Here is a 15,645-nt window from a genome sequence, read left to right on the forward strand (position 1 = left end):
AGGATAATTCTGGTCTAGCCAGGTCCTTTTCTGTACATGTTGAACAGTTATTTGTTTGTTAGTTAACCGTTTTGCACCTTATTTGGGCAGCACAAATCCAGAACATTTTCATCATCGTAGATAATTCCAGTAAACATCTAGCTCTAGGGCCTGTTCTTACCCATTGTGAGCACTACCTCCTCTTCCGCAGAGTTAAGGAGGGGCTACGAATACTGCAAAATGGGAGTAAGTGTGGAGATGTTCAGATTTTACTTCATACGCTTCTATATTATTTGGTTATTTTCCTCCATTAAGCAAGTACTATTTTTGGAATTTAGAAAATTAGTCTTCCTTCAAAAGTAGACTAATGAGGAACGGAAGATACTGATAAAGGGCATCCACACCCAGTTTACTAATCTTCTAAATGATGGAATCTCAGAGAGATATTTTTATCAGGTTTGTCAGCAAATACTGGAATTTACCTTTGTAAAGATGTACTATGGAGTCATCGTTGGCAAAGATGTTTCATGATTCCTCTCTGGATTTTCAGAGAAGGAAGATATCACCAGATTGACAGCCTTTTGCCTGTTTGTACCCACATGTTCCCTCAGCCCTCCCAGAAGTGAAATCTGTTTTTCCAGACTGGAACCGTGTAACAGCTCCCCTCACCATTTCTTTATTTGTTTACTTATGGTTTGGGACAGGAAAGAGAAAAATCTGGATGAAAATCAGGTTGCCCTGAGAACTAAAAGAAGTTACTAAGAAATTGCAAATCCTGAGTATTCTCTTTTACTTCCTAAACTTTTAACGCTTGATCATTTATACAGCAGCTTTAAGATCAGTATCTTTAACTGCTTTTCCTGTAAGCAAATAAGGCATTTAATAAACTTAACTAAGTGAGTAGATTCCAGAAGCATCATTTCTGAATCACTTTAGATTTCTTTAAAGTGAAGTAATATACTTAAGATGTAAGCAAAGGGCAAATGGTCTTATGTCTTATATGTAAGATGTTCGTGTTTAATAATTGTCTTTAATAAATAGAGGTATGGAGAGCCACTGAAAACTATATGATAAGGTCTTTGACCATTTCACAGAAACAAATCATCATGATTTGGAGTCCAAATAAAATCATGGCCTAATTGCCAATTTAATGAACATTTTTTTGACTGTTACTCTATGCGTAGATAACACGACAGGTCATAAGTATCCAGAAATGAACAGTTCACACTCCCTGTCTGAAGACACTCACTGTACTAAGGATAATAGAATTTTATATAAGGTGCAGGGGAAAGGGATAGTGGAAGTAGTCTAGAAAAAATGAATGGAGGGAGCGGTACAGAGCTGGGCTTTGACGGCTGAAAGGAATTCATTCCCCAGCGGTCTTGTTTGGGTTAGTTCCATCTACCTTGAGTAACTGTAGCTACAGTTTAATTATTTCTATGCTTCCGTCATTCACTTGAATGTGCTGCTCTTAAAGTTTAACCATCCAGTTTCTTCCCCAGTCAGAAGATATATTACTGAGACCTTTTTCTCACTCTTCTACTCTGCTTATATTTGACTTATTAAAAGTAAATATTGATGTTTATTAAAAAATCAATCCCTCATCAGGCCACTTTTTATAAACTTTGTATTTCTGTATTTATACTGACAGTGATCTGAAGAGAAGGAAGTATAGGCATAGAATGATCAGTAATTCAAAAACTGAAGGCAGGTAAATCCTTAAAGATTTTCTTTAAATGTTTATTGGTTATATAATTGTTAGAGCTGACAGGTGAATAAGTTCAAGGGTTGTATTATGGATTTACTAAATGTAAAAAATTGTAGTAGAATAGTTTCTCTGTAAATAGCTTTAAAATCAGTCAGTTGGCATAGAAGATCATTTTATTTCTGGAAATCAGTGGATTGACAAGTAAAATGACAGGTAGAATTATTTTATTGTCTGTTGTTTCAGTGAAATCATTCATAGTTTGGTATATTAATGAACATTAATGTAAACTATACTGTAGCAGTTTCTTTTAAAATTAGAATATATAAATTAAATAAAGAGCATTTGCCCTTTGCTTACCCTCATACTTCTATCAAAGGCACATGCTGTTAGGACCAATTAGTTATCATTTTTGCTTTTTTTTTCTGTTGTTCTCATTGGTTGGATCTAAATTTGCCTTTAAGCTGTGTGTATGTTATTGACATTTTCTTCAAAGACTCATGCTAGAACCAGATGATAAAATGAGTTGTGCTCTCCAGCAGATACATTTACAGCATTCAGCCGTTTGTAGGTGATTTTGCTGGGCTGTAACAAAATAAAGCCTAAAGCATCATATTAACTGTGCTGTTTATGTGGGTGCTAATACACTTTGAATAAAACCCTCAATTACTAAGTATTTTTGAGTCTTGACAAGACAGTCCCATGACGTTAATGGTATCTTTATAACCTTTTTAACTTCTTGTTTCTCTGACAGAGCTCTACAATAACAGCAATGGGTTTGCCCTTGGCAAGCAAAAACTCATTTTGAGAGGATAATAGGTATTTACTATTTAGATAGCTGGCAATAAAATTTCTCTGAATGAGATTTTCCTGAGAAACTATAAACTGATTAAATTACTTTCTTTTAATGGACTGGAAAAGCGTGTAATAATAGTTTGTTGAAGCTTTGCATCCAATGTCTTCCTTCCTTTTTTAGAGACACAGAAGCAGTCTGGTTTTGGTGAATTATGGGGGATGGTAGAAATCATTCGCCATTGTATAGCTTATTCTCTCTTTTTTCTTTAAGTAAAAAAAAAGTAAGCGCTTCTGTGAAGATAAGGATGTGACAGTGAAATATCTGTTTATTTCTAATTTTAATCAGAAGTAAAATTTAGCAGTTGTTTTATGCCTCAAGAATTTAGTGTTTAGAAAATATACCCCAGTGAAGATATAAATTTGGAAGAAACCACCCTGTTTTTCTAGTTTATATTTTTGCTCGACTTAAAAAAATAAATGAAAGCCACTAAACCATTTTCTCTATTGTTTAAAGGCTAAAGTTAAAATCATTACTTTTTATAGTAATTTATTAACATATATGTGCTTATATTTTATGAGCAATTTAAGTAGAATTTTTAAATAATTTTCATTTGTACCATATAAAATTCAACATACTGTTCTGTGAAAGAAATTCACATTAGTTCTGGTAGAAAATAAATACTTAAAATAGATTTCATTATTATATAACTCTTGATTAAGGGGAATCTGAAAATTCCACTTAATGTTAATTTTGTCAATAAATGTCAACTGAGAAAATAATTTACAATTCTTGATTTAAAATGTGAAAACTTACATAAAATATATTTGGTAATTCATACTCTAAACATTTTTCTTTAAAGACAAATCCATTATGGTCCTTGGGGGTGACAGTTTGTAGAATATCTTTCAAGGCCATGAATTTTGCACAGAACTACATCAAATTCAGTATTTTTATTGGCAGTCAGAATTTCATATTTGTCACTATAATAAAATTGTGATTGAAATGGGACCTTGAGTGTCCTGTCCTTATGTGAAGTACTTTGAATTTGAATATCATACAGATCCTAACTTAGAGCACATTCATTTTCTCTTAAGCCTTTGGCACGACATATCCATTGCTGGCATTGTTTTGCATTCCAGCAAATCTGCGCTGTTGGCACCAATAGGTTCAGGGGACACTAGTCATGACAGTAAAGAAATGAAGAGAGAAACAATAATATTTGTCTTCCCTTTCAATGATCTATTCCAGGTCACTCCTATAAGCTATAAACTACTTCATAATTTAGCTTTTATTGGGTCAACTGTTTTGTCATTGTGCTTTTTTTCTCACTCACTTCTCAGGGTTATAATAAATAAACATCAGAGAAATATTGTGAAATAATGGCTTGTCTAGTCAATTTACTGAAATTTGTTTTTGACTGGGAAAAAATTTTTTAGAGAAAATTGATTACTTTAAAATGGAAACTTATCCTCTCTAATATACAGTTCTACTTTAATTCTGATAGTCCTGAAGTCATTGGTAAAACAGATTTACTGACCTGTAGCAAGGATGTAATGAATATGTGCTTTCATTTTAGTCATTTATTCTCCAATAAGACATAAATACAGGTTCCCTACATTTTTTTTCCAGTTCAGTTTGCTTTCGTTCAAATTAGGTAATGAATACACCTTAAAAATATGGGGTTTTTTTTCAGTGTTTTAATGGCACCTCTTAGCACAGGTTTTGTGCTATTATAATGGTTTTTATGAACTAACAAAGTTATTAAAGGAAGATACTGCTATGAGTTTTACTGGACGATAAACTTTAACTGAATAGGAAAAACTGTAAATGTGTTTTGCATAAAATGTATCAACTTAAAGCTTGTTCTGATTTAAAATATAGAGCGAGCAGATATTTTTCATGTAGAAAAATTAATTGATATGTGTGCTTATCAATTCTTGTGAGAATAATGAACCTTGAGGTCTTTATTTTTACTAAATCAAAAACTCAGGAAGTTGCCTCTTTGCTTTCTGTTTTCCTGTGTGGATTAATGCAGTTACCATAATGTTTTACATTCAACAAAATACACACAAATATGAATTTTAATTAAATAGTGTGCTGCAATAATGAAGTATATCTATCCATATCTAGCTTTACATTAATCCTCATGGTCCCCCAATATTCCCTCCTACGACCATCGGTACCTGTGTTAATTCTCTTAATTTTATGAAATGGTAAACATTTGATATCTGAAATTCATTTTAGTATATAATGCAGGACTTGACCAACAGAATGCAATTTTATAGCAGTGTTCATGGATGCAGAATATTATTTTTGGCATACAATTTCTCTCTTAAACAGTTCTCACATTGAATTTTTCTTTCTTTTAAAGAGATTTTCAGTTTTAACATGGGGGAACTGGTGTCATGGGTAAGGCTTTTACATGGAAACAAAGTAGCAGATTGAAGTGGTTTCAGGCCTTTAATCCCTTGGTAAATTAGCCAGCAGGCTAGCCTTTTCATAGATGTGCTAAACAACAGGTTGATGCCATTTGGGCATTAGCAATGAGAACCACCTGAGGGAATAGGGAATGAATAAGAAGAAATGTAGAATGGAAGAAGGCATGGCTATTAGCTTTTCCTGGGTCGAGTTGCAAAAGTAATACCCATAAATGAGTCATTGTATCTGATATTTTAGGTTTCCTTTTGTATGTTCTTAAATTTAAGTTATTCTCAAAATTCTCCAATTTACTTTAAAGGTAGCGTTACGATTTATGATATAATAATACTAAAGTGCCAATAAGTTTATAAATATTTAAATGTTCTAAATTTATATTCTTTCCTTTTGAAAAGAGATTTGAAGCTTTCAAATTTGTTTGCAGATTATTATTCTTAATCAAGTAGAAGAGTACATCTTGAAATGTTCATGTGTGGAATTAATAGGACATTAAACATTTAAATTGTTTTGCCTATTTGAAAACTGTAAACAGATGTTCATAAGCTATTATAAAATTATTTTCTTAAAATGTTTTTACAGTTTTCTGAACTAATTACCTGATAGAAAAGATTTCTTTGCCATATTGAGTTACATGTATTTGACAATGTGTTTAAATAACATCATCAATAAAGAATAGTGACTGGCATGGTCAGCAACACTTAATAGGAAAAATGATTTATTTAGACTTTAGCCAAGGATTGTAACTTCGTGTAAACCAAATTTTTCTAATCTCAGGAAGAACAAGTCATGAAATTACTCATTTTGCACATTACTTACAATTTCTAAGCTAATGGGTACCTTGATATTGATAAATATTAGAATAATTCAACATGAAGAAAATTGATAAAGGGGTAAAATCATTCAAATAACCTGGTACCCTATGAGGCCCTCTCTCTAGGCTTTTAATTTTTCATTTAGAAGGGGGGGATTTTAAGGATCAATATGAAGATCTGTTGATAATATTATATTTAATTAGAGTAATCAAAAACCATGCTCAGAGCATGACACCTGCCAGGGAGAGCTTCAAAAAGACAGTAAGCAGCATGCATTAGAATCATCCCTTTTGCTTGTCCACAAGCACTAATCTAGCAGAAGTCCCAAATGGGGCAGCTAGTCAGCTATTTTATTGACTTTGATCTGGTTTGGGGGGCAGTTTATTTTCCCATAATGCCATTGATCAATGATTTCCTTTCAGCAGTGATGTAATTAAAGGGCTTTAGTCGGCTTCTGCTGTGTTGCCTTGAAATTTATTATTCTGGAGATTTAAAGAAGATCGATAGGGTGCAGTGGCCCCATGTTTAGACCCGAGTAGGAGGACCCTACTGAGAGCATAAGGCATGCAGAAAACAAGGCTTCAGGACACAAACAAGATGTTTACCTGGGACCTTGAGCTGACCTATTCACCACAGATCCTGTATAACCAGTAGCATTTTAGTACCTATTTTTATCACAGTCTCAAAACTACTTTGTCCTTTTTGTTATTGATTTTTAGAGTTTGTTTTAAAGCAATTGAAATCAAATATTCGTGTTGTCAAAGGAAGAATTAAAATTTAAACATACTTGCCAGAAATGCAGATTTCAAATGCCTTCATCATGAAATGGGAATAAAACGACTTAATTCTAAGAATGTGGATGTCTTTAAAAGCTCCCTTCAGTCTATTAAAAAACATGCCATTAACTTGCTTAATGTTATAGCTACTTTAAACACAATTTATTTTTGTATCTGTAAAAATATGCTGCAATGGCCAATATTCCTAAGTGATCAAAATATCACATTTGGGTAATGAACTCAGAGGACCTGACCTACACCACTAACTATAAATCAATAATTCCCCCACAACTTCTGTTATTTAGTAGATTAAGTAAAATCAATTCAGAGATTCTTTATAATATGTAAACTGTGCATCCTGGGCATATATTTTGAAGTCAAAAGATTGAAAATAAAGGAGGCAGATTTACGTTCCCCAAACTCTTTTCCATTATGCTCCATTAATAAGTGCTCTGTTAAAAAAATTATTCACCAAATACATCTGAAAATCCTGGGTACTTCTTTTAGAGCATGTCAGCATGCATCAACATATTCTAGATTTTAAGCAATTCTGAAGTTATCTTCTTTAACTTTGCTTAACACAACATCCTTCAGTCTTGCTTGCCCTATGTCACAGATTTTGTAGAGGTGGAGTTTCAGAAATACCAGAGCTAGTGAAAAGAACCTTTGCAGGGCCGGAGAGAGCTGTTCTGAATTCTAATCCTGGCTTTGCGTCTTATTGCCCATATAATTTTCACAAGTGAAGTAATCACTGTGCACATCAGCTTTCATGTCTGTGAAGTGAGATGGTGTCAGAGAGGTTGAGGTTAGCCAGGAAGGATACACAACATCCCAAGGAGCTTTTTCATGATAGACATTCCACCAGAGGCTCTTTGCCCATGCTAACCAACTGTAGTTACCTTCATCAGCTGGCTAATTGTGCCAGTATTGAAATTTATTCTCTTACCCTTAGGATTAATGTTTGATGACTTCTAGCCATCAAAATTACATTGAAAATACAGCAGTTTTACTTAGAAATGAGAGAGTCAACACAAGCACAATTTATTGCTTTACTAAATTTAGCCAACACTGGCAGACTGTGCTCCTTAATAAAGGTGACAGGCCATCGAGCCAGAGAACAGAAGTGGTAATGCAGACATAGTGTGATTTGCCATCTTGATATACATTAACTTAATTTATAAACATTACTAGGACCATATGTCATAGCTAAGAAATAAACAGAAGCAAATAGCCATAGCAGGAAAAATAGGAGCAAATTAGAGATTTTGATTACATTTTAATTGTTGCTGATAATCATTTAGAGTCAATTAAGATTTTTCAGCATCTTTTAGGAACACTCATGACTTTGTAAAAAAAATGGTGCATTTGAATTCAGTATCTGCAAGATGAGAGGAACTGGAGGTCACAGAGGATTGTAATCCCTGCCTCCTACAGTTTACAGGCCAGAAGAAAAGTACTAGGAGGAAAGGCAAAAAGTGGTGAAGTGACAAATACTTCTGCGTGTGGAACTTGCTAGAGGCATAGTTGGTGATGGAGAGACACAACTATGCTTTATTTTCTTTCCCTCATAATCTTTTTGCTTTATTTTTCTTCATAGCACTCATTACTCCCTAGCATTATAGCTTGTGCCTCATTAATGTCTGAGCAACAGGCTTCCCTACTAGAAAGTAAGTTCCACAGAGGCAGGAATTCCGTGCAAGAACAAATCCCACATCTTTTAAGAGTGGCTAGCACATGGTAGGTGCTCATTAAACTTACAGGCTCAGAGGCTAATGCCTCTGTACACAGAGTAAAGTGAGCTGAACTGTGCTTTAGGTAGTGTAACTAGAACCACAGGAATCATAAACATAAAAGAGGGCAAATTAAAAATGTTTATGAATTTATTAGCAGAATTGACCACGTACAGGAGAGGTGAAGCCATGTAAGTAATAGCATTAAGCAAGATAGAGGAAACATAGGAAAATGAGCCCAGGTAAGGGAAGATACATTCTGTTTGAGTCTGTTTGTTGCAGAAAAGTGTGAATATTTCACAACGTTTAGAAAATGAACGGTCAGTACTTCCCGTATATGATCATTACTAACAAAGACTGTCTTTCACACCTGCGCTACACGGAGAGGCCAGGCTCATTAGCCGGGTCACTGTCCTCCGTGTCATACGTTGCTATTACTCGGTCATCTGTTAATAGCTCCTTCTAGTCTCCTCTACCTGATTCCTGAGTGCTCCTCACGGAACGGTCTTGTACTTAGACCTTTTTTCCCTTCTGTATTTTCACCTTAAGTCCGTTCCCAGGACTTCAGATATCGTCCGTTTGCAACAGTTCCTGAGTTTCAACCCAACCCTGTCTCTCAAGTTCAGGCTTACTAACCGCCGATCACCTCTACTTAAATGTCAAAAGACAAGATTGCCCTGAGTCCTTGTTTCATCCTGCTCCTCCCGCATTGTCCATCCATTACATCCCTCCGGTTGCCCAAAACAGTGATGGGGCAAGTTCCTCACCTGCCACATCCATGCTGTAAGCGTGCTCAGTAGCCTTCTAGGATACACTGTAATCTTAACCCCAAGCCCATTTTCCGGGCCTTCACTCCAGGCAAGTCCTCATCACTACTTGCCCAGACCGTCGCAGTAGCCTCCTTGCTCCCTGCCATTCATTCTTCATGTAGCATCCAAAGTGATCTTGAACGATGAGTTGGAACTTGTCACTACTCTGCACAAAAACAAAACAAAACAACAATCTTCAATGCCTTCCATTGCTCCTGAGATAAAATCTCACAATTCTTAGTATGGCTACAAGTTCCTCCATGATTTGCCCACGTCTACTTCTTCATCTTCGTCTGGGACCGTACTTTACTGAGTCTAACCACACCGACCTGCTGCTAGTGCCTGGTGGGCATCAACTTGCTTTTACCTCCTTGGTTTATGTGTGCTATTCCATCTGCCTAGAATACTCACCTCCTCCTTCTCTCCCAGATTAATTTAGGCTTATTATTAAAGTTTGAGCTTATGTATTGTATCTCGGTGAAGCCTTCCGGACACCTAAAACTCAGTGTGTCAGTGTGTCTTGAAGCACTGTGAACTTTTCCTTCATAGCAATCAGTTTTTAATTAAATATGATTTTCATGATGATTCGTTTGACCTTCCTTTCGGAGTTTTGGAGAGATTATGTCTCTTTTTTACACCAAGTCCTCAACACCCAACGTAGTTCCTAGCATGTAGAAGGTGCTCAATGAATCTCTGTCTTTCTGTCTTTTTTGAATCATTCACTTCTTTTGTATTTTCAGCTATTCCACATTTCTCAGTTCCCTTTAGGATTTTTCTTTTTAATCTTTTGCAGTATGAAATATAAGGAAAAGTATGTAAGTACACAGATCACCAAATTATGAAGCTTATCCCTCTGTTGTACCACCCAGATCAAGAAACAGTACTTTGAGGGCTCCTGAGTGGCTCAGTCAGTTAAGTGTCTGCCTTTGACTCAGGTCATGATCCTGGGGTCCTGGGGTCCTGGGATCCAGCCCTCGGTCGGGCTCCCTGCTCAGCAGAGTCTGCTTCTCTCTCTGTCCCTCCCCCTGCTTGTGTGCACGCACTCTCTCTAGCTCTCTCTCAAAGAAAAAAATAAAATCTTTTAAAAAAGAAAAAAGAAACACCACTTTGCCAGCACCTCAGAAGTCCTCATTTTTCCCTTTCTGTCCATAATTACTACCTTCCTCTCTATTGTGGTAATCACTCCCTTGCTTTTGTTTATGGCTCTACCACCTAAGTATATATTGCTAAGCCCTATAGTTAGTTAAGTTTTGCCTGTTTTAAATTAGAATCATGTAGTACATATTCTCTTGGGTCTTCGTTTTCTCAATGTTTTTCTAAGATTCATCTGTTTGCATGTAGCTGTAGTGTGTTGATTTTATGCTATATGATATTTCACTATATGAACATATTGCAGTTTTTTGAACCTTTTGGCTGTTGATGGGCATTCATTGTCTTCAGTTTGCAGCTTTATTGAACAAGGCTACCCTGAAAATTCTTGTAGAAGTGGCTCTCCCTTTATGATTAGACAGGATCTTATATAAACTCCATACCTAAGTGTGAAATTGCGATGTCATAGAGTATGTGTAATTTCAAATTTACTGAGCAATGTGAAACTTCCCTGAATTGGTTATACCAGTTCCTTTCTCACCAAATAGTATATTGCTCTACTTTATCACCTGGACTTTTATTTTAGCCAAGCTTAAATCATTTTGCTTTAAATTTACATTTCTGATTCGAGAAACATTTAGTACCTTTTTGTTTATCTGTTAGCAACTTCAATTTCTCTTTTAATGAAGTGTCTACCTAAGTGTTTAACCCATTTTCCTATTATTACATTTTTTAAATGATTTGAAAGCACTTTTGACATATATTCTGGTTATGAGTTGTTTGGTTATAATCAATAAATATTTATGAATGACTGAATGTAGCTCTTCCTAACCTACTTTTTCCTCTTCATTCACTGGAGCTAGATATATATTTAAGATACGGAACAATACCAGTGTTTATTCTACTTTCAGTCATGAGCCATTGTTTGATATCTTTGTTACCTGCCATTTTTATCCTAAAGATAATTCAAGGTGGTCTGTAAACGTTTAAAAATGCCCTTCCATGTTTATATGAAAAAAAGACTTGATTTCCAACTTGCCTTAAGATATTTCAAAGAGGATATTTTTCTTTATTTTCCTGTCTTCATTGCTTAAAAAAAATACCTCACTCATAAGACAGATTTTGAATGTTTGGTAGGGGAAAAAATATAGGGAAAGAGAAAAACAAGAAGGGAGGAAGGATTAAAATTGTAATATATATGATTCGAACGTTTTTTATTTTTATCTGATGATTCTTGGTCCTATTCATGTAATTGCAATGAACTCTACTAGAACCACAAAATGTATGTCATTCAAATTACTATTTCAGAGCCATTGTGTTTGCTTCCTTTTTTTTTTTTTTGGTTAAATTTTGCGGATTTTTTAAAAAGATGTTATTTATTTATTCATTCATTCATTCATTCATGAGAGACAGAGAGAGAGAGGCAGAGACACAAACTGAGGGAGAAGCAAGCTCCATGTGGGGAGCCCGATGTGGGACTCAGTCTCAGGACCCCGGGACCACGACCTGAGCAAAGGCAGAAGCTCAACTGCTAAGCCCCTTAGGTGTCCCAATGCTACTGAGTCTTTAAGAATCACTTCAGGTATCACCCTCTCTTGGAAGTCTTAGTTATCTGTTGTCCATCAGACTGAGTGAGAGCTGTGTCCTGTTCTGTATTCTGTTTGAATAGCTGTATTATAGGACTTACTACTACAGTATTATAAAAGTGGGTTTTTTTGTCGACCTCCTCTATTGGACTTTGTTCCTTTAGAACTTTTGTAGGTCACCTCTTTATCTTCACCACCTAGAAGAGTGCATATATTAAGTCTTCTTTAAAAAAAGAAAAATCTAATGGGAATTAAGGAGTTCCATGCCCCCCCTCAGCACTCTCCACTCTAAAATCATTCCCTTAATGATTTAACAGTTAGTAATCTCCATTACTGAACTGGAAGGTTGATTATATAGGAACATTCTTACAATTAACAGTTCTTACAGTTAATTTCTCTCTGATTTTCTTAAAAAAACTATCCTTAAAAAAATTCTTTTTGTTTAGCCTTTCTAGTATTTGATGATGTTAAAACAATAAAAGCAGATTGTGAGTTTTGAGGGTTTATCATTTTCTTACAAGCAAATCCCTTCTCTAAGAGGCATTAACTTTGATCTTCATTAGATAGGATAAAATGAATTTTCGTTCAGGTTTAACCCTTGAGGGTCCCTTGAGGACTACAAATGGATCTTCTCTGAACACATTCAATAGAAGTTCTGTTGAGTGTCATTCACGATTTCACTGTTAGTTAAAAGTATCCTCCATAGCCCCTGTATTTGCTCCTAGACAAATAATGAGTCTTTCTCATCGTGTTTTACTTGAAGGCAGTGTGAGACAGGAAAATAGGGAACATCTTACAACTGTCCCTCTTACTGTCATCCTTTTTTTTTCTGATTTATATCTCTATGACCTGCTTCTTGTTTCCAAAGAGAGTTTGAGAAAAAGTTGTTTTATTTCATTCTGTGATTTAACTCATCCTTCTCTCTCTTTTTTTTTTATGAAAAAATCAAGCTTGAAAGAGTCTACTACATATTTAAAAACTACTATTTTCATGAAATATGAAGAATGCTTTTTTAGTCATGTGTACTGGTACCTTTTGCCTTTTACAGAGTGTAGTGGGTTTGGTTTGGGCCTCTGGAGTCAGATTGCCTGTATTTTGGCTCTACCATTTACTAGTTGAATGACATTGAATAATCAGTGAAATACTCATGCCTCAGTTTCCTCACTGGCAAAAGTGGGATATTAATATTGAGCATTAAATTAGCTAATGCATATAAAATACTTAGAATAATTGCTAATATGTAATAACTCAGTAAATATTGACTTTCATTTTTTATCATTAATTAATAGTGTCATGTGAATTAATTGAACCAGAACTCATTATAGATGGAGAACAAAAGTACTGGTTATTTGTTATCTTAGACAGCTATAATAATTTTATATTTTTGCTTCTTGGACAAGATAAAGAGCCTGACAAAGACTACTATTTTGCATTATATTAAAACAAATTATTATAATTGGTTCATGGAAGGCTTTGTTAATATAATATTTGACTTCAACTACATAATTAGCATAAATTTGCACTGATTACTGGTAAGTTGTTTTTGCTTTATTAGATTTTTTATCAACTTTTGATTTTAAAGTTTCATTGAATTTAAGATGTGATATATCTAGACTTGTCCTTTAACACATCACGAACTATTCTAAGTGTCCAGAACATATGGCCATATCTTTTATCCTGAAGGTCACTAGGTATATATATCACACATGCTCAATACCTACTTTATTCTCTCAATTTAATGCTTTCTTTTTAAAATCATTTCATACCTTTTTTACCACCCTATTGATATTTTATAGTGATTTCTTTTATTTACTTTCTAGTTTTCTCTTTTCTCTTTTGTTAACTTTCTCTTTTTTGTACCTCTCTCAACCATGTTAGTAGTTTCAGATTCTCTCAGTTTTAAAAAATGGCCTCCAAATTCTTTGACACTCTCCTGTTAAGGAACAGGTCTATGTCCTCTTCTTCTAAACCTGCCTTTGTGACTGACCATTAGAATATAGCAAAAAGGTACAGTACTAGTTTCCAGATCAGGCCTGAAGAAACTGGTATCTTCCACTTCCTGCCTCTTGGGACACTTGCTCAAGGAGACTAGCCTCCATGCAGTGAGGAAGCCAAACAGCCTCACGGAAGGGCCTCTTTATAAGTGTTCTGATTGACAACACCAACTGAATTCCTACCTTGCAGCCAGCAACAACCATTAGACACATGACTGAGCAAGTTATCAGAGAAATTCAGCATCCCCAGTTGTCAAGTCAGTCCCAACCTTTGTGTCGTCCCAGTTGGTGCTGCATGGAGCAGAGGCAAGCTACCCCAACTGCACCCTGCCCAAATGCAAATTCATAAGCAAAATTAATGATGGTGGCTGTTTAAAGCATGAGTTTGGGTTGGTGTATTTCATAACAAAGATAACTGACATACAAAAGCGAATGCTTTTCCATATTTAAGGGAGTAAATATTTTTGGAAATAATTCTCAGAATTTAACCTTGGAAGCCGTCTTGTATTTTCTGCATAGAAATGTCTGTTTAGAATGTCTGTGTCTTAAGAATGTCTATGAAAAAATGTTTGAAGATGTGTATGGTAATACATAAGTAAAACAGAAAAAGAATTTCATCACTTTTTCTTCTCTTTGAATTTGTATATATCACTTGTACTTTAACTGATTACAATAACTCCAGTTGTCTTAACATCATCATCCTTGTTATTACTGTCCTATTTTGTATACAGCAGAGGCAGCAAATAGGCAGCATTGATTTCTCCTTCTTTAGGCTGCATGTGTAACACATTGCTAGTTGATCAGTGTACTTTTTCATGCTGAGTCTGGATATAACTTCAGAATTCTCAACACAGCACTTCCTACTATTTGTTTTTTAAGATTTATTTCTTTTGAGAGAGAAAGCACATACGCACTCAGGGGGCAGAGGCAGAGGGAGAGGGAGAGAGAATCTTAAGCAGACTCCACGCTGAGTGTGGAGACCAACACAGGCCTCAGTTTCACCACCCTGAGATGACAACCCCAGCAGAAAACACAATCCCACACTTAACTCACTGCGCCACCAGGCACTCTAACACTTCCTTCTGTTAATACCCATACTGTTGCACTGGACATCTGAAATGAGACCTGTGGTTTATAATGTAGTTTATAAGTATTTAAAATTCTTACAAATAATGTCACCATTAGATATAATTCTCTCCCTTTCTCAACTTTGCCCCCAACTCCTGAAACAACCATGGTGCCACTCTGCCTACCTGAAGGCATTTATTTTTGAGAGGTCTCTGCTTCACATAATTTTTTTTTTTCCTTTTCTCCTTCTTTAACCTCTCCTATGAGCTTTTCTGTGGAAGTCAAAAGTTAATTACCGCCATGAAAAAATCACTCAGAGATTTCCCTAAGGGGACAGTATGGTAAGTGGGAAGAACTATTACAATTTCCTATAAAACAGTTTTCACTAGGAAAAAAAAAGATGAGAGGTAAGTACATGAATGATGAGGTTATTTGCAAAATTTTGTAGTACATCTGAAGAGAATGATTAGGTAAGGGAACTTAAACTGGTTGAGGCCATGCTGCGTCCCAGGTGCAGTACAACTTATATACTTTCACTCATTTAGTCATCTGTATATACCTACAGGGAAAACATTACTATCCAGTGCTACCGCACTCTTATTTATCTGTTAATTTACTCTATAAGTTATTTGAAGGATTCTGTAGCAAAGCAATAAAATAATCTGAGAATTTTTAAAAATCAAAAAAGGGAAAAATATACATTAATCAGTGAAGAGCAAGAGGAAAATAGAACAAAATTCATACATCAAAAGCACCTATAAAGCTGCTGTCATTTGTTCTGTTTTTTGACAGCCAAAGCCAAAAGCAGATTCTCAAAGAGAACTACAAGCTTTACCACAAAGGTCTTCCTAAAAAGGAATTCTCA

At 35.2% G+C, this 15,645-nt stretch overlaps 1 protein-coding gene and 1 long non-coding RNA gene across 3 annotated transcripts in view; one reads left to right on the forward strand and one right to left on the reverse strand.

Annotated features, from left to right (window-relative positions):
• Nucleotides 1-15,645, forward strand: part of LOC119865448 (arginine and serine rich coiled-coil 1) — a 396,620-nt gene that overhangs the window by 270,795 nt on the left and 110,180 nt on the right. The window lies entirely within an intron of this gene.
• Nucleotides 1-15,645, reverse strand: part of LOC102154446 — a 91,174-nt gene that overhangs the window by 66,104 nt on the left and 9,425 nt on the right. For both annotated transcript variants that reach the window (XR_005377285.1, XR_005377284.1), the window contains exon 3: nt 9,002-9,209. This is a non-coding gene — a long non-coding RNA (uncharacterized LOC102154446). The remainder of the gene's footprint in view (nt 1-9,001; nt 9,210-15,645) is intronic.

Source organism: Canis lupus, chromosome 23, assembly GCF_011100685.1.
Source record: "Canis lupus familiaris isolate Mischka breed German Shepherd chromosome 23, alternate assembly UU_Cfam_GSD_1.0, whole genome shotgun sequence".
NCBI lineage: Eukaryota > Metazoa > Chordata > Mammalia > Carnivora > Canidae > Canis > Canis lupus.